General features: G+C 45.4%; 37 non-coding genes across 37 annotated transcripts; all 37 read left to right on the forward strand.

Moving 5' to 3' along the window:
- Window positions 1–40: 40 nt before the first annotated feature.
- On the forward strand, window positions 41–159 carry LOC134117485 (5S ribosomal RNA). The gene has a single exon (XR_009949041.1). It is a non-coding gene; the product is annotated as a 5S ribosomal RNA (ribosomal RNA).
- A 396-nt stretch (window positions 160–555) lies between these two features.
- On the forward strand, window positions 556–674 carry LOC134117486 (5S ribosomal RNA). Its single transcript, XR_009949042.1, has one exon. It is a non-coding gene; the product is annotated as a 5S ribosomal RNA (ribosomal RNA).
- Window positions 675–1,013: 339 nt separating this feature from the next.
- On the forward strand, window positions 1,014–1,132 carry LOC134117487 (5S ribosomal RNA). The gene has a single exon (XR_009949043.1). It is a non-coding gene; the product is annotated as a 5S ribosomal RNA (ribosomal RNA).
- Window positions 1,133–1,528: 396 nt separating this feature from the next.
- Window positions 1,529–1,647, forward strand: LOC134117488 (5S ribosomal RNA). Its single transcript, XR_009949044.1, has one exon. It is a non-coding gene; the product is annotated as a 5S ribosomal RNA (ribosomal RNA).
- Window positions 1,648–1,986: 339 nt separating this feature from the next.
- On the forward strand, window positions 1,987–2,105 carry LOC134117489 (5S ribosomal RNA). The gene has a single exon (XR_009949045.1). It is a non-coding gene; the product is annotated as a 5S ribosomal RNA (ribosomal RNA).
- Window positions 2,106–2,444: 339 nt separating this feature from the next.
- On the forward strand, window positions 2,445–2,563 carry LOC134117490 (5S ribosomal RNA). The gene has a single exon (XR_009949046.1). It is a non-coding gene; the product is annotated as a 5S ribosomal RNA (ribosomal RNA).
- Window positions 2,564–2,959: 396 nt separating this feature from the next.
- On the forward strand, window positions 2,960–3,078 carry LOC134117491 (5S ribosomal RNA). Its single transcript, XR_009949047.1, has one exon. It is a non-coding gene; the product is annotated as a 5S ribosomal RNA (ribosomal RNA).
- Window positions 3,079–3,417: 339 nt separating this feature from the next.
- LOC134117492 (5S ribosomal RNA) lies at window positions 3,418–3,536 on the forward strand. The gene has a single exon (XR_009949048.1). It is a non-coding gene; the product is annotated as a 5S ribosomal RNA (ribosomal RNA).
- Window positions 3,537–3,932: 396 nt separating this feature from the next.
- Window positions 3,933–4,051, forward strand: LOC134117494 (5S ribosomal RNA). Its single transcript, XR_009949050.1, has one exon. It is a non-coding gene; the product is annotated as a 5S ribosomal RNA (ribosomal RNA).
- A 339-nt stretch (window positions 4,052–4,390) lies between these two features.
- LOC134117495 (5S ribosomal RNA) lies at window positions 4,391–4,509 on the forward strand. Its single transcript, XR_009949051.1, has one exon. It is a non-coding gene; the product is annotated as a 5S ribosomal RNA (ribosomal RNA).
- Window positions 4,510–4,905: 396 nt separating this feature from the next.
- On the forward strand, window positions 4,906–5,024 carry LOC134117496 (5S ribosomal RNA). The gene has a single exon (XR_009949052.1). It is a non-coding gene; the product is annotated as a 5S ribosomal RNA (ribosomal RNA).
- Window positions 5,025–5,363: 339 nt separating this feature from the next.
- LOC134117497 (5S ribosomal RNA) lies at window positions 5,364–5,482 on the forward strand. The gene has a single exon (XR_009949053.1). It is a non-coding gene; the product is annotated as a 5S ribosomal RNA (ribosomal RNA).
- Window positions 5,483–5,821: 339 nt separating this feature from the next.
- Window positions 5,822–5,940, forward strand: LOC134117498 (5S ribosomal RNA). Its single transcript, XR_009949054.1, has one exon. It is a non-coding gene; the product is annotated as a 5S ribosomal RNA (ribosomal RNA).
- A 396-nt stretch (window positions 5,941–6,336) lies between these two features.
- LOC134117499 (5S ribosomal RNA) lies at window positions 6,337–6,455 on the forward strand. The gene has a single exon (XR_009949055.1). It is a non-coding gene; the product is annotated as a 5S ribosomal RNA (ribosomal RNA).
- Window positions 6,456–6,794: 339 nt separating this feature from the next.
- LOC134117500 (5S ribosomal RNA) lies at window positions 6,795–6,913 on the forward strand. Its single transcript, XR_009949056.1, has one exon. It is a non-coding gene; the product is annotated as a 5S ribosomal RNA (ribosomal RNA).
- A 339-nt stretch (window positions 6,914–7,252) lies between these two features.
- On the forward strand, window positions 7,253–7,371 carry LOC134117501 (5S ribosomal RNA). The gene has a single exon (XR_009949057.1). It is a non-coding gene; the product is annotated as a 5S ribosomal RNA (ribosomal RNA).
- A 396-nt stretch (window positions 7,372–7,767) lies between these two features.
- On the forward strand, window positions 7,768–7,886 carry LOC134117502 (5S ribosomal RNA). The gene has a single exon (XR_009949058.1). It is a non-coding gene; the product is annotated as a 5S ribosomal RNA (ribosomal RNA).
- Window positions 7,887–8,225: 339 nt separating this feature from the next.
- On the forward strand, window positions 8,226–8,344 carry LOC134117503 (5S ribosomal RNA). The gene has a single exon (XR_009949059.1). It is a non-coding gene; the product is annotated as a 5S ribosomal RNA (ribosomal RNA).
- Window positions 8,345–8,740: 396 nt separating this feature from the next.
- Window positions 8,741–8,859, forward strand: LOC134117505 (5S ribosomal RNA). Its single transcript, XR_009949061.1, has one exon. It is a non-coding gene; the product is annotated as a 5S ribosomal RNA (ribosomal RNA).
- A 339-nt stretch (window positions 8,860–9,198) lies between these two features.
- Window positions 9,199–9,317, forward strand: LOC134117506 (5S ribosomal RNA). Its single transcript, XR_009949062.1, has one exon. It is a non-coding gene; the product is annotated as a 5S ribosomal RNA (ribosomal RNA).
- Window positions 9,318–9,656: 339 nt separating this feature from the next.
- LOC134117507 (5S ribosomal RNA) lies at window positions 9,657–9,775 on the forward strand. The gene has a single exon (XR_009949063.1). It is a non-coding gene; the product is annotated as a 5S ribosomal RNA (ribosomal RNA).
- A 396-nt stretch (window positions 9,776–10,171) lies between these two features.
- LOC134117508 (5S ribosomal RNA) lies at window positions 10,172–10,290 on the forward strand. Its single transcript, XR_009949064.1, has one exon. It is a non-coding gene; the product is annotated as a 5S ribosomal RNA (ribosomal RNA).
- Window positions 10,291–10,686: 396 nt separating this feature from the next.
- On the forward strand, window positions 10,687–10,805 carry LOC134119101 (5S ribosomal RNA). The gene has a single exon (XR_009950663.1). It is a non-coding gene; the product is annotated as a 5S ribosomal RNA (ribosomal RNA).
- Window positions 10,806–11,144: 339 nt separating this feature from the next.
- On the forward strand, window positions 11,145–11,263 carry LOC134117509 (5S ribosomal RNA). Its single transcript, XR_009949065.1, has one exon. It is a non-coding gene; the product is annotated as a 5S ribosomal RNA (ribosomal RNA).
- Window positions 11,264–11,659: 396 nt separating this feature from the next.
- On the forward strand, window positions 11,660–11,778 carry LOC134117510 (5S ribosomal RNA). The gene has a single exon (XR_009949066.1). It is a non-coding gene; the product is annotated as a 5S ribosomal RNA (ribosomal RNA).
- A 396-nt stretch (window positions 11,779–12,174) lies between these two features.
- On the forward strand, window positions 12,175–12,293 carry LOC134117511 (5S ribosomal RNA). Its single transcript, XR_009949067.1, has one exon. It is a non-coding gene; the product is annotated as a 5S ribosomal RNA (ribosomal RNA).
- Window positions 12,294–12,632: 339 nt separating this feature from the next.
- LOC134117512 (5S ribosomal RNA) lies at window positions 12,633–12,751 on the forward strand. The gene has a single exon (XR_009949068.1). It is a non-coding gene; the product is annotated as a 5S ribosomal RNA (ribosomal RNA).
- Window positions 12,752–13,090: 339 nt separating this feature from the next.
- Window positions 13,091–13,209, forward strand: LOC134117513 (5S ribosomal RNA). Its single transcript, XR_009949069.1, has one exon. It is a non-coding gene; the product is annotated as a 5S ribosomal RNA (ribosomal RNA).
- A 397-nt stretch (window positions 13,210–13,606) lies between these two features.
- Window positions 13,607–13,725, forward strand: LOC134117514 (5S ribosomal RNA). Its single transcript, XR_009949070.1, has one exon. It is a non-coding gene; the product is annotated as a 5S ribosomal RNA (ribosomal RNA).
- Window positions 13,726–14,064: 339 nt separating this feature from the next.
- On the forward strand, window positions 14,065–14,183 carry LOC134117516 (5S ribosomal RNA). Its single transcript, XR_009949072.1, has one exon. It is a non-coding gene; the product is annotated as a 5S ribosomal RNA (ribosomal RNA).
- Window positions 14,184–14,579: 396 nt separating this feature from the next.
- LOC134117517 (5S ribosomal RNA) lies at window positions 14,580–14,698 on the forward strand. Its single transcript, XR_009949073.1, has one exon. It is a non-coding gene; the product is annotated as a 5S ribosomal RNA (ribosomal RNA).
- Window positions 14,699–15,037: 339 nt separating this feature from the next.
- Window positions 15,038–15,156, forward strand: LOC134117518 (5S ribosomal RNA). Its single transcript, XR_009949074.1, has one exon. It is a non-coding gene; the product is annotated as a 5S ribosomal RNA (ribosomal RNA).
- A 339-nt stretch (window positions 15,157–15,495) lies between these two features.
- LOC134117519 (5S ribosomal RNA) lies at window positions 15,496–15,614 on the forward strand. Its single transcript, XR_009949075.1, has one exon. It is a non-coding gene; the product is annotated as a 5S ribosomal RNA (ribosomal RNA).
- Window positions 15,615–16,010: 396 nt separating this feature from the next.
- Window positions 16,011–16,129, forward strand: LOC134118627 (5S ribosomal RNA). Its single transcript, XR_009950187.1, has one exon. It is a non-coding gene; the product is annotated as a 5S ribosomal RNA (ribosomal RNA).
- A 339-nt stretch (window positions 16,130–16,468) lies between these two features.
- On the forward strand, window positions 16,469–16,587 carry LOC134117520 (5S ribosomal RNA). The gene has a single exon (XR_009949076.1). It is a non-coding gene; the product is annotated as a 5S ribosomal RNA (ribosomal RNA).
- Window positions 16,588–16,983: 396 nt separating this feature from the next.
- On the forward strand, window positions 16,984–17,102 carry LOC134117521 (5S ribosomal RNA). Its single transcript, XR_009949077.1, has one exon. It is a non-coding gene; the product is annotated as a 5S ribosomal RNA (ribosomal RNA).
- Window positions 17,103–17,441: 339 nt separating this feature from the next.
- On the forward strand, window positions 17,442–17,560 carry LOC134117522 (5S ribosomal RNA). The gene has a single exon (XR_009949078.1). It is a non-coding gene; the product is annotated as a 5S ribosomal RNA (ribosomal RNA).
- The last annotated feature ends 320 nt before the right edge of the window (window positions 17,561–17,880 follow it).

Here is a 17,880-nt window from a genome sequence, read left to right on the forward strand (position 1 = left end):
TTTGACGCATTATAAAGGATTAGGAAAAAGATAAAAAGCAGCTTACGGCCATACCTCTCTGGTTCCGCCCGATCTCGTCTGATCTCGGAAGCTAAGCAGAGCAGGGCCTGGTTAGTACCTGGATGGAAGACCGCCTGGGAATCCCAGGTGCCGTAAGCTTTTTCACTTCTCTCTGGAAGCCGCCGAGCGCCGCAGATTGTACACCTACAAATTACAAAAAGTATATCACATTGTCGAAGAGATGCATGTTTAGTGTTGTTTTAACGTTGGATATATAAGGAACTTAGACAATATCATCAAAAATGATTCCGTTTCATGGTTGCTAAATTAGTGTTGATCAACATTTAACAATTGGCATACTTTTGTTTGTAATTTAGCCGTTCAAATACAGGTGCTAACCCAACATGTTAGAATTGCCAGTGAAGAAAAGTAAAGTTACCTTCAGGTTTTAGGAACCTCTCTTGCCAATCCTAAGAACTGCTTCAATTTTAGAAAAACAAACTCTTCTGATTATCTTTGACACGTTTTAAAGGATTAGGAAAAAGATAAAAAGCAGCTTACGGCCATACCTCTCTGGTTCCGCCCGATCTCGTCTGATCTCGGAAGCTAAGCAGAGCAGGGCCTGGTTAGTACCTGGATGGAAGACCGCCTGGGAATCCCAGGTGCCGTAAGCTTTTTCACTTCTCTCTCCGAAAGCCGCCCAGCGCCGCAGATTGTACACCTACACAATTGTAAAAAGCATTTCACATTGTAGAAGAGATGCAATAGGAAGAAGATGAAAGGTGGCTTACGTCCGTACCATCGTCAGGCCATTTGAGGTGGCGGGGACTGCAATGGCCATCCACCGATTGGCTGGGACTCCTGGGCGGGTCTTCTCTAGTCCATCCAATTTTCGGCATAGGATGTCACAGCCTTCTTTGCATACCCTTATTTAACCCACACAAAGATGCCAACGGCAGGCGTGACATAATTTTTTGACGCATTATAAAGGATTAGGAAAAAGATAAAGAGCAGCTTACGGCCATACCTCTCTGGTTCCGCCCGATCTCGTCTGATCTCGGAAGCTAAGCAGAGCAGGGCCTGGTTAGTACCTGGATGGAAGACCGCCTGGGAATCCCAGGTGCCGTAAGCTTTTTCACTTCTCTCTGGAAGCCGCCGAGCGCCGCAGATTGTACACCTACAAATTACAAAAAGTATATCACATTGTCGAAGAGATGCATGTTTAGTGTTGTTTTAACGTTGGATATATAAGGAACTTAGACAATATAATCAAAAATGATTCCGTTTCATGGTTGCTAAATTAGTGTTGATCCACATTTAACAATTGGCATACTTTTGTTTGTAATTTAGCCGTTGAAATACAGGTGCTAACCCAACATGTTAGAATTGCCAGTGAAGAAAAGTAAAGTTACCTTCAGGTTTTAGGAACCTCTCTTGCCAATCCTAAGAACTGCTTCAATTTTAGAAAAAGAAACTCTTCTGATTATCTTTGACACGTTTTAAAGGATTAGGAAAAAGGTAAAAAGCAGCTTACGGCCATACCTCTCTGGTTCCGCCCGATCTCGTCTGATCTCGGAAGCTAAGCAGAGCAGGGCCTGGTTAGTACCTGGATGGAAGACCGCCTGGGAATCCCAGGTGCCGTAAGCTTTTTCACTTCTCTCTCCGAAAGCCGCCCAGCGCCGCAGATTGTACACCTACACAATTGTAAAAAGCATTTCACATTGTAGAAGAGATGCAATAGGAAGAAGATGAAAGGTGGCTTACGTCCATACCATCGTCAGGCCATTTGAGGTGGCGGGGACTGCAATGGCCATCCACCGATTGGCTGGGACTCCTGGGCGGGTCTTCTCTAGTCCATCCAATTTTCGGCTTAGGATGTCACAGCCTTCTTTGCATACCCTTATTTAACCCACACAAAGATGCCAACGGCAGGCGTGACATAATTTTTTGACGCATTATAAAGGATTAGGAAAAAGATAAAGAGCAGCTTACGGCCATACCTCTCTGGTTCCGCCCGATCTCGTCTGATCTCGGAAGCTAAGCAGAGCAGGGCCTGGTTAGTACCTGGATGGAAGACCGCCTGGGAATCCCAGGTGCCGTAAGCTTTTTCACTTCTCTCTCCGAAAGCCGCCCAGCGCCGCAGATTGTACACCTACACAATTGTAAAAAGCATTTCACATTGTAGAAGAGATGCAATAGGAAGAAGATGAAAGGTGGCTTACGTCCATACCATCGTCAGGCCATTTGAGGTGGCGGGGACTGCAATGGCCATCCACCGATTGGCTGGGACTCCTGGGCGGGTCTTCTCTAGTCCATCCAATTTTCGGCATAGGATGTCACAGCCTTCTTTGCATACCCTTATTTAACCCACACAAAGATGCCAACGGCAGGCGTGACATAATTTTTTGACGCATTATAAAGGATTAGGAAAAAGATAAAGAGCAGCTTACGGCCATACCTCTCTGGTTCCGCCCGATCTCGTCTGATCTCGGAAGCTAAGCAGAGCAGGGCCTGGTTAGTACCTGGATGGAAGACCGCCTGGGAATCCCAGGTGCCGTAAGCTTTTTCACTTCTCTCTGGAAGCCGCCGAGCGCCGCAGATTGTACACCTACAAATTACAAAAAGTATATCACATTGTCGAAGAGATGCATGTTTAGTGTTGTTTTAACGTTGGATATATAAGGAACTTAGACAGTATCATCAAAATTGATTCCGTTTTATGGTTGCTAAATTAGTGTTGATCAACATTTAACAATTGGCATACTTTTGTTTGTAATTTAGCCGTTCAAATACAGGTGCTAACCCAACATGTTAGAATTGCCAGTGAAGAAAAGTAAAGTTACCTTCAGGTTTTAGGAACCTCTCTTGCCAATCCTAAGAACTGCTTCAATTTTAGAAAAACAAACTCTTCTGATTATCTTTGACACGTTTTAAAGGATTAGGAAAAAGATAAAAAGCAGCTTACGGCCATACCTCTCTGGTTCCGCCCGATCTCGTCTGATCTCGGAAGCTAAGCAGAGCAGGGCCTGGTTAGTACCTGGATGGAAGACCGCCTGGGAATCCCAGGTGCCGTAAGCTTTTTCACTTCTCTCTCCGAAAGCCGCCCAGCGCCGCAGATTGTACACCTACACAATTGTAAAAAGCATTTCACATTGTAGAAGAGATGCAATAGGAAGAAGATGAAAGGTGGCTTACGTCCGTACCATCGTCAGGCCATTTGAGGTGGCGGGGACTGCAATGGCCATCCACCGATTGGCTGGGACTCCTGGGCGGGTCTTCTCTAGTCCATCCAATTTTCGGCATAGGATGTCACAGCCTTCTTTGCATACCCTTATTTAACCCACACAAAGATGCCAACGGCAGGCGTGACATAATTTTTTGACGCATTATAAAGGATTAGGAAAAAGATAAAGAGCAGCTTACGGCCATACCTCTCTGGTTCCGCCCGATCTCGTCTGATCTCGGAAGCTAAGCAGAGCAGGGCCTGGTTAGTACCTGGATGGAAGACCGCCTGGGAATCCCAGGTGCCGTAAGCTTTTTCACTTCTCTCTGGAAGCCGCCGAGCCCCGCAGATTGTACACCTACAAATTACAAAAAGTATATCACATTGTCGAAGAGATGCATGTTTAGTGTTGTTTTAACGTTGGATATATAAGGAACTTAGACAATATCATCAAAAATGATTCCGTTTCATGGTTGCTAAATTAGTGTTGATCAACATTTAACAATTGGCATACTTTTGTTTGTAATTTAGCCGTTCAAATACAGGTGCTAACCCAACATGTTAGAATTGCCAGTGAAGAAAAGTAAAGTTACCTTCAGGTTTTAGGAACCTCTCTTGCCAATCCTAAGAACTGCTTCAATTTTAGAAAAACAAACTCTTCTGATTATCTTTGACACGTTTTAAAGGATTAGGAAAAAGATAAAAAGCAGCTTACGGCCATACCTCTCTGGTTCCGCCCGATCTCGTCTGATCTCGGAAGCTAAGCAGAGCAGGGCCTGGTTAGTACCTGGATGGAAGACCGCCTGGGAATCCCAGGTGCCGTAAGCTTTTTCACTTCTCTCTCCGAAAGCCGCCCAGCGCCGCAGATTGTACACCTACACAATTGTAAAAAGCATTTCACATTGTAGAAGAGATGCAATAGGAAGAAGATGAAAGGTGGCTTACGTCCGTACCATCGTCAGGCCATTTGAGGTGGCGGGGACTGCAATGGCCATCCACCGATTGGCTGGGACTCCTGGGCGGGTCTTCTCTAGTCCATCCAATTTTCGGCATAGGATGTCACAGCCTTCTTTGCATACCCTTATTTAACCCACACAAAGATGCCAACGGCAGGCGTGACATAATTTTTTGACGCATTATAAAGGATTAGGAAAAAGATAAAGAGCAGCTTACGGCCATACCTCTCTGGTTCCGCCCGATCTCGTCTGATCTCGGAAGCTAAGCAGAGCAGGGCCTGGTTAGTACCTGGATGGAAGACCGCCTGGGAATCCCAGGTGCCGTAAGCTTTTTCACTTCTCTCTGGAAGCCGCCGAGCGCCGCAGATTGTACACCTACAAATTACAAAAAGTATATCACATTGTCGAAGAGATGCATGTTTAGTGTTGTTTTAACGTTGGATATATAAGGAACGTAGACAATATAATCAAAAATGATTCCGTTTCATGGTTGCTAAATTAGTGTTGATCAACATTTAACAATTGGCATACTTTTGTTTGTAATTTAGCCGTTGAAATACAGGTGCTAACCCAACATGTTAGAATTGCCAGTGAAGAAAAGTAAAGTTACCTTCAGGTTTTAGGAACCTCTCTTGCCAATCCTAAGAACTGCTTCAATTTTAGAAAAAGAAACTCTTCTGATTATCTTTGACACGTTTTAAAGGATTAGGAAAAAGGTAAAAAGCAGCTTACGGCCATACCTCTCTGGTTCCGCCCGATCTCGTCTGATCTCGGAAGCTAAGCAGAGCAGGGCCTGGTTAGTACCTGGATGGAAGACCGCCTGGGAATCCCAGGTGCCGTAAGCTTTTTCACTTCTCTCTCCGAAAGCCGCCCAGCGCCGCAGATTGTACACCTACACAATTGTAAAAAGCATTTCACATTGTAGAAGAGATGCAATAGGAAGAAGATGAAAGGTGGCTTACGTCCATACCATCGTCAGGCCATTTGAGGTGGCGGGGACTGCAATGGCCATCCACCGATTGGCTGGGACTCCTGGGCGGGTCTTCTCTAGTCCATCCAATTTTCGGCTTAGGATGTCACAGCCTTCTTTGCATACCCTTATTTAACCCACACAAAGATGCCAACGGCAGGCGTGACATAATTTTTTGACGCATTATAAAGGATTAGGAAAAAGATAAAGAGCAGCTTACGGCCATACCTCTCTGGTTCCGCCCGATCTCGTCTGATCTCGGAAGCTAAGCAGAGCAGGGCCTGGTTAGTACCTGGATGGAAGACCGCCTGGGAATCCCAGGTGCCGTAAGCTTTTTCACTTCTCTCTCCGAAAGCCGCCCAGCGCCGCAGATTGTACACCTACACAATTGTAAAAAGCATTTCACATTGTAGAAGAGATGCAATAGGAAGAAGATGAAAGGTGGCTTACGTCCATACCATCGTCAGGCCATTTGAGGTGGCGGGGACTGCAATGGCCATCCACCGATTGGCTGGGACTCCTGGGCGGGTCTTCTCTAGTCCATCCAATTTTCGGCATAGGATGTCACAGCCTTCTTTGCATACCCTTATTTAACCCACACAAAGATGCCAACGGCAGGCGTGACATAATTTTTTGACGCATTATAAAGGATTAGGAAAAAGATAAAAAGCAGCTTACGGCCATACCTCTCTGGTTCCGCCCGATCTCGTCTGATCTCGGAAGCTAAGCAGAGCAGGGCCTGGTTAGTACCTGGATGGAAGACCGCCTGGGAATCCCAGGTGCCGTAAGCTTTTTCACTTCTCTCTGGAAGCCGCCGAGCGCCGCAGATTGTACACCTACAAATTACAAAAAGTATATCACATTGTCGAAGAGATGCATGTTTAGTGTTGTTTTAACGTTGGATATATAAGGAACTTAGACAATATCATCAAAAATGATTCCGTTTCATGGTTGCTAAATTAGTGTTGATCAACATTTAACAATTGGCATACTTTTGTTTGTAATTTAGCCGTTGAAATACAGGTGCTAACCCAACATGTTAGAATTGCCAGTGAAGAAAAGTAAAGTTACCTTCAGGTTTTAGGAACCTCTCTTGCCAATCCTAAGAACTGCTTCAATTTTAGAAAAAGAAACTCTTCTGATTATCTTTGACACGTTTTAAAGGATTAGGAAAAAGGTAAAAAGCAGCTTACGGCCATACCTCTCTGGTTCCGCCCGATCTCGTCTGATCTCGGAAGCTAAGCAGAGCAGGGCCTGGTTAGTACCTGGATGGAAGACCGCCTGGGAATCCCAGGTGCCGTAAGCTTTTTCACTTCTCTCTCCGAAAGCCGCCCAGCGCCGCAGATTGTACACCTACACAATTGTAAAAAGCATTTCACATTGTAGAAGAGATGCAATAGGAAGAAGATGAAAGGTGGCTTACGTCCATACCATCGTCAGGCCATTTGAGGTGGCGGGGACTGCAATGGCCATCCACCGATTGGCTGGGACTCCTGGGCGGGTCTTCTCTAGTCCATCCAATTTTCGGCTTAGGATGTCACAGCCTTCTTTGCATACCCTTATTTAACCCACACAAAGATGCCAACGGCAGGCGTGACATAATTTTTTGACGCATTATAAAGGATTAGGAAAAAGATAAAGAGCAGCTTACGGCCATACCTCTCTGGTTCCGCCCGATCTCGTCTGATCTCGGAAGCTAAGCAGAGCAGGGCCTGGTTAGTACCTGGATGGAAGACCGCCTGGGAATCCCAGGTGCCGTAAGCTTTTTCACTTCTCTCTCCGAAAGCCGCCCAGCGCCGCAGATTGTACACCTACACAATTGTAAAAAGCATTTCACATTGTAGAAGAGATGCAATAGGAAGATGATGAAAGGTGGCTTACGTCCATACCATCGTCAGGCCATTTGAGGTGGCGGGGACTGCAATGGCCATCCACCGATTGGCTGGGACTCCTGGGCGGGTCTTCTCTAGTCCATCCAATTTTCGGCATAGGATGTCACAGCCTTCTTTGCATACCCTTATTTAACCCACACAAAGATGCCAACGGCAGGCGTGACATAATTTTTTGACGCATTATAAAGGATTAGGAAAAAGATAAAAAGCAGCTTACGGCCATACCTCTCTGGTTCCGCCCGATCTCGTCTGATCTCGGAAGCTAAGCAGAGCAGGGCCTGGTTAGTACCTGGATGGAAGACCGCCTGGGAATCCCAGGTGCCGTAAGCTTTTTCACTTCTCTCTGGAAGCCGCCGAGCGCCGCAGATTGTACACCTACAAATTACAAAAAGTATATCACATTGTCGAAGAGATGCATGTTTAGTGTTGTTTTAACGTTGGATATATAAGGAACTTAGACAATATCATCAAAAATGATTCCGTTTCATGGTTGCTAAATTAGTGTTGATCAACATTTAACAATTGGCATACTTTTGTTTGTAATTTAGCCGTTCAAATACAGGTGCTAACCCAACATGTTAGAATTGCCAGTGAAGAAAAGTAAAGTTACCTTCAGGTTTTAGGAACCTCTCTTGCCAATCCTAAGAACTGCTTCAATTTTAGAAAAACAAACTCTTCTGATTATCTTTGACACGTTTTAAAGGATTAGGAAAAAGATAAAAAGCAGCTTACGGCCATACCTCTCTGGTTCCGCCCGATCTCGTCTGATCTCGGAAGCTAAGCAGAGCAGGGCCTGGTTAGTACCTGGATGGAAGACCGCCTGGGAATCCCAGGTGCCGTAAGCTTTTTCACTTCTCTCTCCGAAAGCCGCCCAGCGCCGCAGATTGTACACCTACACAATTGTAAAAAGCATTTCACATTGTAGAAGAGATGCAATAGGAAGAAGATGAAAGGTGGCTTACGTCCGTACCATCGTCAGGCCATTTGAGGTGGCGGGGACTGCAATGGCCATCCACCGATTGGCTGGGACTCCTGGGCGGGTCTTCTCTAGTCCATCCAATTTTCGGCATAGGATGTCACAGCCTTCTTTGCATACCCTTATTTAACCCACACAAAGATGCCAACGGCAGGCGTGACATAATTTTTTGACGCATTATAAAGGATTAGGAAAAAGATAAAGAGCAGCTTACGGCCATACCTCTCTGGTTCCGCCCGATCTCGTCTGATCTCGGAAGCTAAGCAGAGCAGGGCCTGGTTAGTACCTGGATGGAAGACCGCCTGGGAATCCCAGGTGCCGTAAGCTTTTTCACTTCTCTCTGGAAGCCGCCGAGCGCCGCAGATTGTACACCTACAAATTACAAAAAGTATATCACATTGTCGAAGAGATGCATGTTTAGTGTTGTTTTAACGTTGGATATATAAGGAACTTAGACAATATAATCAAAAATGATTCCGTTTCATGGTTGCTAAATTAGTGTTGATCCACATTTAACAATTGGCATACTTTTGTTTGTAATTTAGCCGTTGAAATACAGGTGCTAACCCAACATGTTAGAATTGCCAGTGAAGAAAAGTAAAGTTACCTTCAGGTTTTAGGAACCTCTCTTGCCAATCCTAAGAACTGCTTCAATTTTAGAAAAAGAAACTCTTCTGATTATCTTTGACACGTTTTAAAGGATTAGGAAAAAGGTAAAAAGCAGCTTACGGCCATACCTCTCTGGTTCCGCCCGATCTCGTCTGATCTCGGAAGCTAAGCAGAGCAGGGCCTGGTTAGTACCTGGATGGAAGACCGCCTGGGAATCCCAGGTGCCGTAAGCTTTTTCACTTCTCTCTCCGAAAGCCGCCCAGCGCCGCAGATTGTACACCTACACAATTGTAAAAAGCATTTCACATTGTAGAAGAGATGCAATAGGAAGAAGATGAAAGGTGGCTTACGTCCATACCATCGTCAGGCCATTTGAGGTGGCGGGGACTGCAATGGCCATCCACCGATTGGCTGGGACTCCTGGGCGGGTCTTCTCTAGTCCATCCAATTTTCGGCTTAGGATGTCACAGCCTTCTTTGCATACCCTTATTTAACCCACACAAAGATGCCAACGGCAGGCGTGACATAATTTTTTGACGCATTATAAAGGATTAGGAAAAAGATAAAGAGCAGCTTACGGCCATACCTCTCTGGTTCCGCCCGATCTCGTCTGATCTCGGAAGCTAAGCAGAGCAGGGCCTGGTTAGTACCTGGATGGAAGACCGCCTGGGAATCCCAGGTGCCGTAAGCTTTTTCACTTCTCTCTCCGAAAGCCGCCCAGCGCCGCAGATTGTACACCTACACAATTGTAAAAAGCATTTCACATTGTAGAAGAGATGCAATAGGAAGAAGATGAAAGGTGGCTTACGTCCATACCATCGTCAGGCCATTTGAGGTGGCGGGGACTGCAATGGCCATCCACCGATTGGCTGGGACTCCTGGGCGGGTCTTCTCTAGTCCATCCAATTTTCGGCATAGGATGTCACAGCCTTCTTTGCATACCCTTATTTAACCCACACAAAGATGCCAACGGCAGGCGTGACATAATTTTTTGACGCATTATAAAGGATTAGGAAAAAGATAAAGAGCAGCTTACGGCCATACCTCTCTGGTTCCGCCCGATCTCGTCTGATCTCGGAAGCTAAGCAGAGCAGGGCCTGGTTAGTACCTGGATGGAAGACCGCCTGGGAATCCCAGGTGCCGTAAGCTTTTTCACTTCTCTCTGGAAGCCGCCGAGCGCCGCAGATTGTACACCTACAAATTACAAAAAGTATATCACATTGTCGAAGAGATGCATGTTTAGTGTTGTTTTAACGTTGGATATATAAGGAACTTAGACAATATAATCAAAAATGATTCCGTTTCATGGTTGCTAAATTAGTGTTGATCAACATTTAACAATTGGCATACTTTTGTTTGTAATTTAGCCGTTGAAATACAGGTGCTAACCCAACATGTTAGAATTGCCAGTGAAGAAAAGTAAAGTTACCTTCAGGTTTTAGGAACCTCTCTTGCCAATCCTAAGAACTGCTTCAATTTTAGAAAAAGAAACTCTTCTGATTATCTTTGACACGTTTTAAAGGATTAGGAAAAAGGTAAAAAGCAGCTTACGGCCATACCTCTCTGGTTCCGCCCGATCTCGTCTGATCTCGGAAGCTAAGCAGAGCAGGGCCTGGTTAGTACCTGGATGGAAGACCGCCTGGGAATCCCAGGTGCCGTAAGCTTTTTCACTTCTCTCTGGAAGCCGCCGAGCGCCGCAGATTGTACACCTACAAATTACAAAAAGTATATCACATTGTCGAAGAGATGCATGTTTAGTGTTGTTTTAACGTTGGATATATAAGGAACTTAGACAATATAATCAAAAATGATTCCGTTTCATGGTTGCTAAATTAGTGTTGATCAACATTTAACAATTGGCATACTTTTGTTTGTAATTTAGCCGTTGAAATACAGGTGCTAACCCAACATGTTAGAATTGCCAGTGAAGAAAAGTAAAGTTACCTTCAGGTTTTAGGAACCTCTCTTGCCAATCCTAAGAACTGCTTCAATTTTAGAAAAAGAAACTCTTCTGATTATCTTTGACACGTTTTAAAGGATTAGGAAAAAGGTAAAAAGCAGCTTACGGCCATACCTCTCTGGTTCCGCCCGATCTCGTCTGATCGCGGAAGCTAAGCAGAGCAGGGCCTGGTTAGTACCTGGATGGAAGACCGCCTGGGAATCCCAGGTGCCGTAAGCTTTTTCACTTCTCTCTCCGAAAGCCGCCCAGCGCCGCAGATTGTACACCTACACAATTGTAAAAAGCATTTCACATTGTAGAAGAGATGCAATAGGAAGAAGATGAAAGGTGGCTTACGTCCATACCATCGTCAGGCCATTTGAGTTGGCGGGGACTGCAATGGCCATCCACCGATTGGCTGGGACTCCTGGGCGGGTCTTCTCTAGTCCATCCAATTTTCGGCATAGGATGTCACAGCCTTCTTTGCATACCCTTATTTAACCCACACAAAGATGCCAACGGCAGGCGTGACATAATTTTTTGACGCATTATAAAGGATTAGGAAAAAGATAAAGAGCAGCTTACGGCCATACCTCTCTGGTTCCGCCCGATCTCGTCTGATCTCGGAAGCTAAGCAGAGCAGGGCCTGGTTAGTACCTGGATGGAAGACCGCCTGGGAATCCCAGGTGCCGTAAGCTTTTTCACTTCTCTCCGGAAGCCGCCGAGCGCCGCGGATTGTACACCTACAAATTACAAAAAGTATATCACATTGTCGAAGAGATGCATGTTTAGTGTTGTTTTAACGTTGGATATATAAGGAACTTAGACAATATCATCAAAAATGATTCCGTTTCATGGTTGCTAAATTAGTGTTGATCAACATTTAACAATTGGCATACTTTTGTTTGTAATTTAGCCGTTGAAATACAGGTGCTAACCCAACATGTTAGAATTGCCAGTGAAGAAAAGTAAAGTTACCTTCAGGTTTTAGGAACTTCTCTTGCCAATCCTAAGAACTGCTTCAATTTTAGAAAAAGGAGCTCTTCTGATTATCTTTGACACGTTTTAAAGGATTAGGAAAAAGATAAAAAGCAGCTTACGGCCATACCTCTCTGGTTCCGCCCGATCTCGTCTGATCTCGGAAGCTAAGCAGAGCAGGGCCTGGTTAGTACCTGGATGGAAGACCGCCTGGGAATCCCAGGTGCCGTAAGCTTTTTCACTTCTCTCTGGAAGCCGCCGAGCGCCGCAGATTGTACACCTACAAATTACAAAAAGTATATCACATTGTCGAAGAGATGCATGTTTAGTGTTGTTTTAACGTTGGATATATAAGGAACTTAGACAATATCATCAAAATTGATTCCGTTTCATGGTTGCTAAATTAGTGTTGATCAACATTTAACAATTGGCATACTTTTGTTTGTAATTTAGCCGTTGAAATACAGGTGCTAACCCAACATGTTAGAATTGCCAGTGAAGAAAAGTAAAGTTACCTTCAGGTTTTAGGAACCTCTCTTGCCAATCCTAAGAACTGCTTCAATTTTAGAAAAAGAAACTCTTCTGATTATCTTTGACACGTTTTAAAGGATTAGGAAAAAGGTAAAAACCAGCTTACGGCCATACCTCTCTGGTTCCGCCCGATCTCGTCTGATCTCGGAAGCTAAGCAGAGCAGGGCCTGGTTAGTACCTGGATGGAAGACCGCCTGGGAATCCCAGGTGCCGTAAGCTTTTTCACTTCTCTCTCCGAAAGCCGCCCAGCGCCGCAGATTGTACACCTACACAATTGTAAAAAGCATTTCACATTGTAGAAGAGATGCAATAGGAAGAAGATGAAAGGTGGCTTACGTCCATACCATCGTCAGGCCATTTGAGGTGGCGGGGACTGCAATGGCCATCCACCGATTGGCTGGGACTCCTGGGCGGGTCTTCTCTAGTCCATCCAATTTTCGGCATAGGATGTCACAGCCTTCTTTGCATACCCTTATTTAACCCACACAAAGATGCCAACGGCAGGCGTGACATAATTTTTTGACGCATTATAAAGGATTAGGAAAAAGATAAAAAGCAGCTTACGGCCATACCTCTCTGGTTCCGCCCGATCTCGTCTGATCTCGGAAGCTAAGCAGAGCAGGGCCTGGTTAGTACCTGGATGGAAGACCGCCTGGGAATCCCAGGTGCCGTAAGCTTTTTCACTTCTCTCTCCGAAAGCCGCCCAGCGCCGCAGATTGTACACCTACACAATTGTAAAAAGCATTTCACATTGTAGAAGAGATGCAATAGGAAGAAGATGAAAGGTGGCTTACGTCCGTACCATCGTCAGGCCATTTGAGGTGGCGGGGACTGCAATGGCCATCCACCGATTGGCTGGGACTCCTGGGCGGGTCTTCTCTAGTCCATCCAATTTTCGGCATAGGATGTCACAGCCTTCTTTGCATACCCTTATTTAACCCACACAAAGATGCCAACGGCAGGCGTGACATAATTTTTTGACGCATTATAAAGGATTAGGAAAAAGATAAAGAGCAGCTTACGGCCATACCTCTCTGGTTCCGCCCGATCTCGTCTGATCTCGGAAGCTAAGCAGAGCAGGGCCTGGTTAGTACCTGGATGGAAGACCGCCTGGGAATCCCAGGTGCCGTAAGCTTTTTCACTTCTCTCTGGAAGCCGCCGAGCGCCGCAGATTGTACACCTACAAATTACAAAAAGTATATCACATTGTCGAAGAGATGCATGTTTAGTGTTGTTTTAACGTTGGATATATAAGGAACTTAGACAATATCATCAAAAATGATTCCGTTTCATGGTTGCTAAATTAGTGTTGATCAACATTTAACAATTGGCATACTTTTGTTTGTAATTTAGCCGTTCAAATACAGGTGCTAACCCAACATGTTAGAATTGCCAGTGAAGAAAAGTAAAGTTACCTTCAGGTTTTAGGAACCTCTCTTGCCAATCCTAAGAACTGCTTCAATTTTAGAAAAACAAACTCTTCTGATTATCTTTGACACGTTTTAAAGGATTAGGAAAAAGATAAAAAAAAAGCTTACGGCCATACCTCTCTGGTTCCGCCCGATCTCGTCTGATCTCGGAAGCTAAGCAGAGCAGGGCCTGGTTAGTACCTGGATGGAAGACCGCCTGGGAATCCCAGGTGCCGTAAGCTTTTTCACTTCTCTCTCCGAAAGCCGCCCAGCGCCGCAGATTGTACACCTACACAATTGTAAAAAGCATTTCACATTGTAGAAGAGATGCAATAGGAAGAAGATGAAAGGTGGCTTACGTCCGTACCATCGTCAGGCCATTTGAGGTGGCGGGGACTGCAATGGCCATCCACCGATTGGCTGGGACTCCTGGGCGGGTCTTCTCTAGTCCATCCAATTTTCGGCATAGGATGTCACAGCCTTCTTTGCATACCCTTATTTAACCCACACAAAGATGCCAACGGCAGGCGTGACATAATTTTTTGACGCATTATAAAGGATTAGGAAAAAGATAAAGAGCAGCTTACGGCCATACCTCTCTGGTTCCGCCCGATCTCGTCTGATCTCGGAAGCTAAGCAGAGCAGGGCCTGGTTAGTACCTGGATGGAAGACCGCCTGGGAATCCCAGGTGCCGTAAGCTTTTTCACTTCTCTCTGGAAGCCGCCGAGCGCCGCAGATTGTACACCTACAAATTACAAAAAGTATATCACATTGTCGAAGAGATGCATGTTTAGTGTTGTTTTAACGTTGGATATATAAGGAACTTAGACAATATAATCAAAAATGATTCCGTTTCATGGTTGCTAAATTAGTGTTGATCAACATTTAACAATTGGCATACTTTTGTTTGTAATTTAGCCGTTGAAATACAGGTGCTAACCCAACATGTTAGAATTGCCAGTGAAGAAAAGTAAAGTTACCTTCAGGTTTTAGGAACCTCTCTTGCCAATCCTAAGAACTGCTTCAATTTTAGAAAAAGAAACTCTTCTGATTATCTTTGACACGTTTTAAAGGATTAGGAAAAAGGTAAAAAGCAGCTTACGGCCATACCTCTCTGGTTCCGCCCGATCTCGTCTGATCTCGGAAGCTAAGCAGAGCAGGGCCTGGTTAGTACCTGGATGGAAGACCGCCTGGGAATCCCAGGTGCCGTAAGCTTTTTCACTTCTCTCTCCGAAAGCCGCCCAGCGCCGCAGATTGTACACCTACACAATTGTAAAAAGCATTTCACATTGTAGAAGAGATGCAATAGGAAGAAGATGAAAGGTGGCTTACGTCCATACCATCGTCAGGCCATTTGAGGTGGCGGGGACTGCAATGGCCATCCACCGATTGGCTGGGACTCCTGGGCGGGTCTTCTCTAGTCCATCCAATTTTCGGCTTAGGATGTCACAGCCTTCTTTGCATACCCTTATTTAACCCACACAAAGATGCCAACGGCAGGCGTGACATAATTTTTTGACGCATTATAAAGGATTAGGAAAAAGATAAAGAGCAGCTTACGGCCATACCTCTCTGGTTCCGCCCGATCTCGTCTGATCTCGGAAGCTAAGCAGAGCAGGGCCTGGTTAGTACCTGGATGGAAGACCGCCTGGGAATCCCAGGTGCCGTAAGCTTTTTCACTTCTCTCTCCGAAAGCCGCCCAGCGCCGCAGATTGTACACCTACACAATTGTAAAAAGCATTTCACATTGTAGAAGAGATGCAATAGGAAGAAGATGAAAGGTGGCTTACGTCCATACCATCGTCAGGCCATTTGAGGTGGCGGGGACTGCAATGGCCATCCACCGATTGGCTGGGACTCCTGGGCGGGTCTTCTCTAGTCCATCCAATTTTCGGCATAGGATGTCACAGCCTTCTTTGCATACCCTTATTTAACCCACACAAAGATGCCAACGGCAGGCGTGACATAATTTTTTGACGCATTATAAAGGATTAGGAAAAAGATAAAAAGCAGCTTACGGCCATACCTCTCTGGTTCCGCCCGATCTCGTCTGATCTCGGAAGCTAAGCAGAGCAGGGCCTGGTTAGTACCTGGATGGAAGACCGCCTGGGAATCCCAGGTGCCGTAAGCTTTTTCACTTCTCTCTGGAAGCCGCCGAGCGCCGCAGATTGTACACCTACAAATTACAAAAAGTATATCACATTGTCGAAGAGATGCATGTTTAGTGTTGTTTTAACGTTGGATATATAAGGAACTTAGACAATATCATCAAAAATGATTCCGTTTCATGATTGCTAAATTAGTGTTGATCAACATTTAACAATTGGCATACTTTTGTTTGTAATTTAGCCGTTGAAATACAGGTGCTAACCCAACATGTTAGAATTGCCAGTGAAGAAAAGTAAAGTTACCTTCAGGTTTTAGGAACCTCTCTTGCCAATCCTAAGAACTGCTTCAATTTTAGAAAAAGAAACTCTTCTGATTATCTTTGACACGTTTTAAAGGATTAGGAAAAAGGTAAAAAGCAGCTTACGGCCATACCTCTCTGGTTCCGCCCGATCTCGTCTGATCTCGGAAGCTAAGCAGAGCAGGGCCTGGTTAGTACCTGGATGGAAGACCGCCTGGGAATCCCAGGTGCTGTAAGCTTTTTCACTTCTCTCTCCGAAAGCCGCCCAGCGCCGCAGATTGTACACCTACACAATTGTAAAAAGCATTTCACATTGTAGAAGAGATGCAATAGGAAGAAGATGAAAGGTGGCTTACGTCCGTACCATCGTCAGGCCATTTGAGGTGGCGGGGACTGCAATGGCCATCCACCGATTGGCTGGGACTCCTGGGCGGGTCTTCTCTAGTCCATCCAATTTTCGGCATAGGATGTCACAGCCTTCTTTGCATACCCTTATTTAACCCACACAAAGATGCCAACGGCAGGCGTGACATAATTTTTTGACGCATTATAAAGGATTAGGAAAAAGATAAAGAGCAGCTTACGGCCATACCTCTCTGGTTCCGCCCGATCTCGTCTGATCTCGGAAGCTAAGCAGAGCAGGGCCTGGTTAGTACCTGGATGGAAGACCGCCTGGGAATCCCAGGTGCCGTAAGCTTTTTCACTTCTCTCTGGAAGCCGCCGAGCGCCGCAGATTGTACACCTACAAATTACAAAAAGTATATCACATTGTCGAAGAGATGCATGTTTAGTGTTGTTTTAACGTTGGATATATAAGGAACTTAGACAATATAATCAAAAATGATTCCGTTTCATGGTTGCTAAATTAGTGTTGATCAACATTTAACAATTGGCATACTTTTGTTTGTAATTTAGCCGTTGAAATACAGGTGCTAACCCAACATGTTAGAATTGCCAGTGAAGAAAAGTAAAGTTACCTTCAGGTTTTAGGAACCTCTCTTGCCAATCCTAAGAACTGCTTCAATTTTAGAAAAAGAAACTCTTCTGATTATCTTTGACACGTTTTAAAGGATTAGGAAAAAGGTAAAAAGCAGCTTACGGCCATACCTCTCTGGTTCCGCCCGATCTCGTCTGATCTCGGAAGCTAAGCAGAGCAGGGCCTGGTTAGTACCTGGATGGAAGACCGCCTGGGAATCCCAGGTGCCGTAAGCTTTTTCACTTCTCTCTCCGAAAGCCGCCCAGCGCCGCAGATTGTACACCTACACAATTGTAAAAAGCATTTCACATTGTAGAAGAGATGCAATAGGAAGAAGATGAAAGGTGGCTTACGTCCATACCATCGTCAGGCCATTTGAGGTGGCGGGGACTGCAATGGCCATCCACCGATTGGCTGGGACTCCTGGGCGGGTCTTCTCTAGTCCATCCAATTTTCGGCTTAGGATGTCACAGCCTTCTTTGCATACCCTTATTTAACCCACACAAAGATGCCAACGGCAGGCGTGACATAATTTTTTGACGCATTATAAAGGATTAGGAAAAAGATAAAGAGCAGCTTACGGCCATACCTCTCTGGTTCCGCCCGATCTCGTCTGATCTCGGAAGCTAAGCAGAGCAGGGCCTGGTTAGTACCTGGATGGAAGACCGCCTGGGAATCCCAGGTGCCGTAAGCTTTTTCACTTCTCTCTCCGAAAGCCGCCCAGCGCCGCAGATTGTACACCTACACAATTGTAAAAAGCATTTCACATTGTAGAAGAGATGCAATAGGAAGAAGATGAAAGGTGGCTTACGTCCATACCATCGTCAGGCCATTTGAGGTGGCGGGGACTGCAATGGCCATCCACCGATTGGCTGGGACTCCTGGGCGGGTCTTCTCTAGTCCATCCAATTTTCGGCATAGGATGTCACAGCCTTCTTTGCATACCCTTATTTAACCCACACAAAGATGCCAACGGCAGGCGTGACATAATTTTTTGACGCATTATAAAGGATT

This window comes from Pungitius pungitius, unplaced genomic scaffold (assembly GCF_949316345.1).
Source record: "Pungitius pungitius unplaced genomic scaffold, fPunPun2.1 scaffold_24, whole genome shotgun sequence".
In the NCBI taxonomy this organism is placed as follows: domain Eukaryota; kingdom Metazoa; phylum Chordata; class Actinopteri; order Perciformes; family Gasterosteidae; genus Pungitius; species Pungitius pungitius.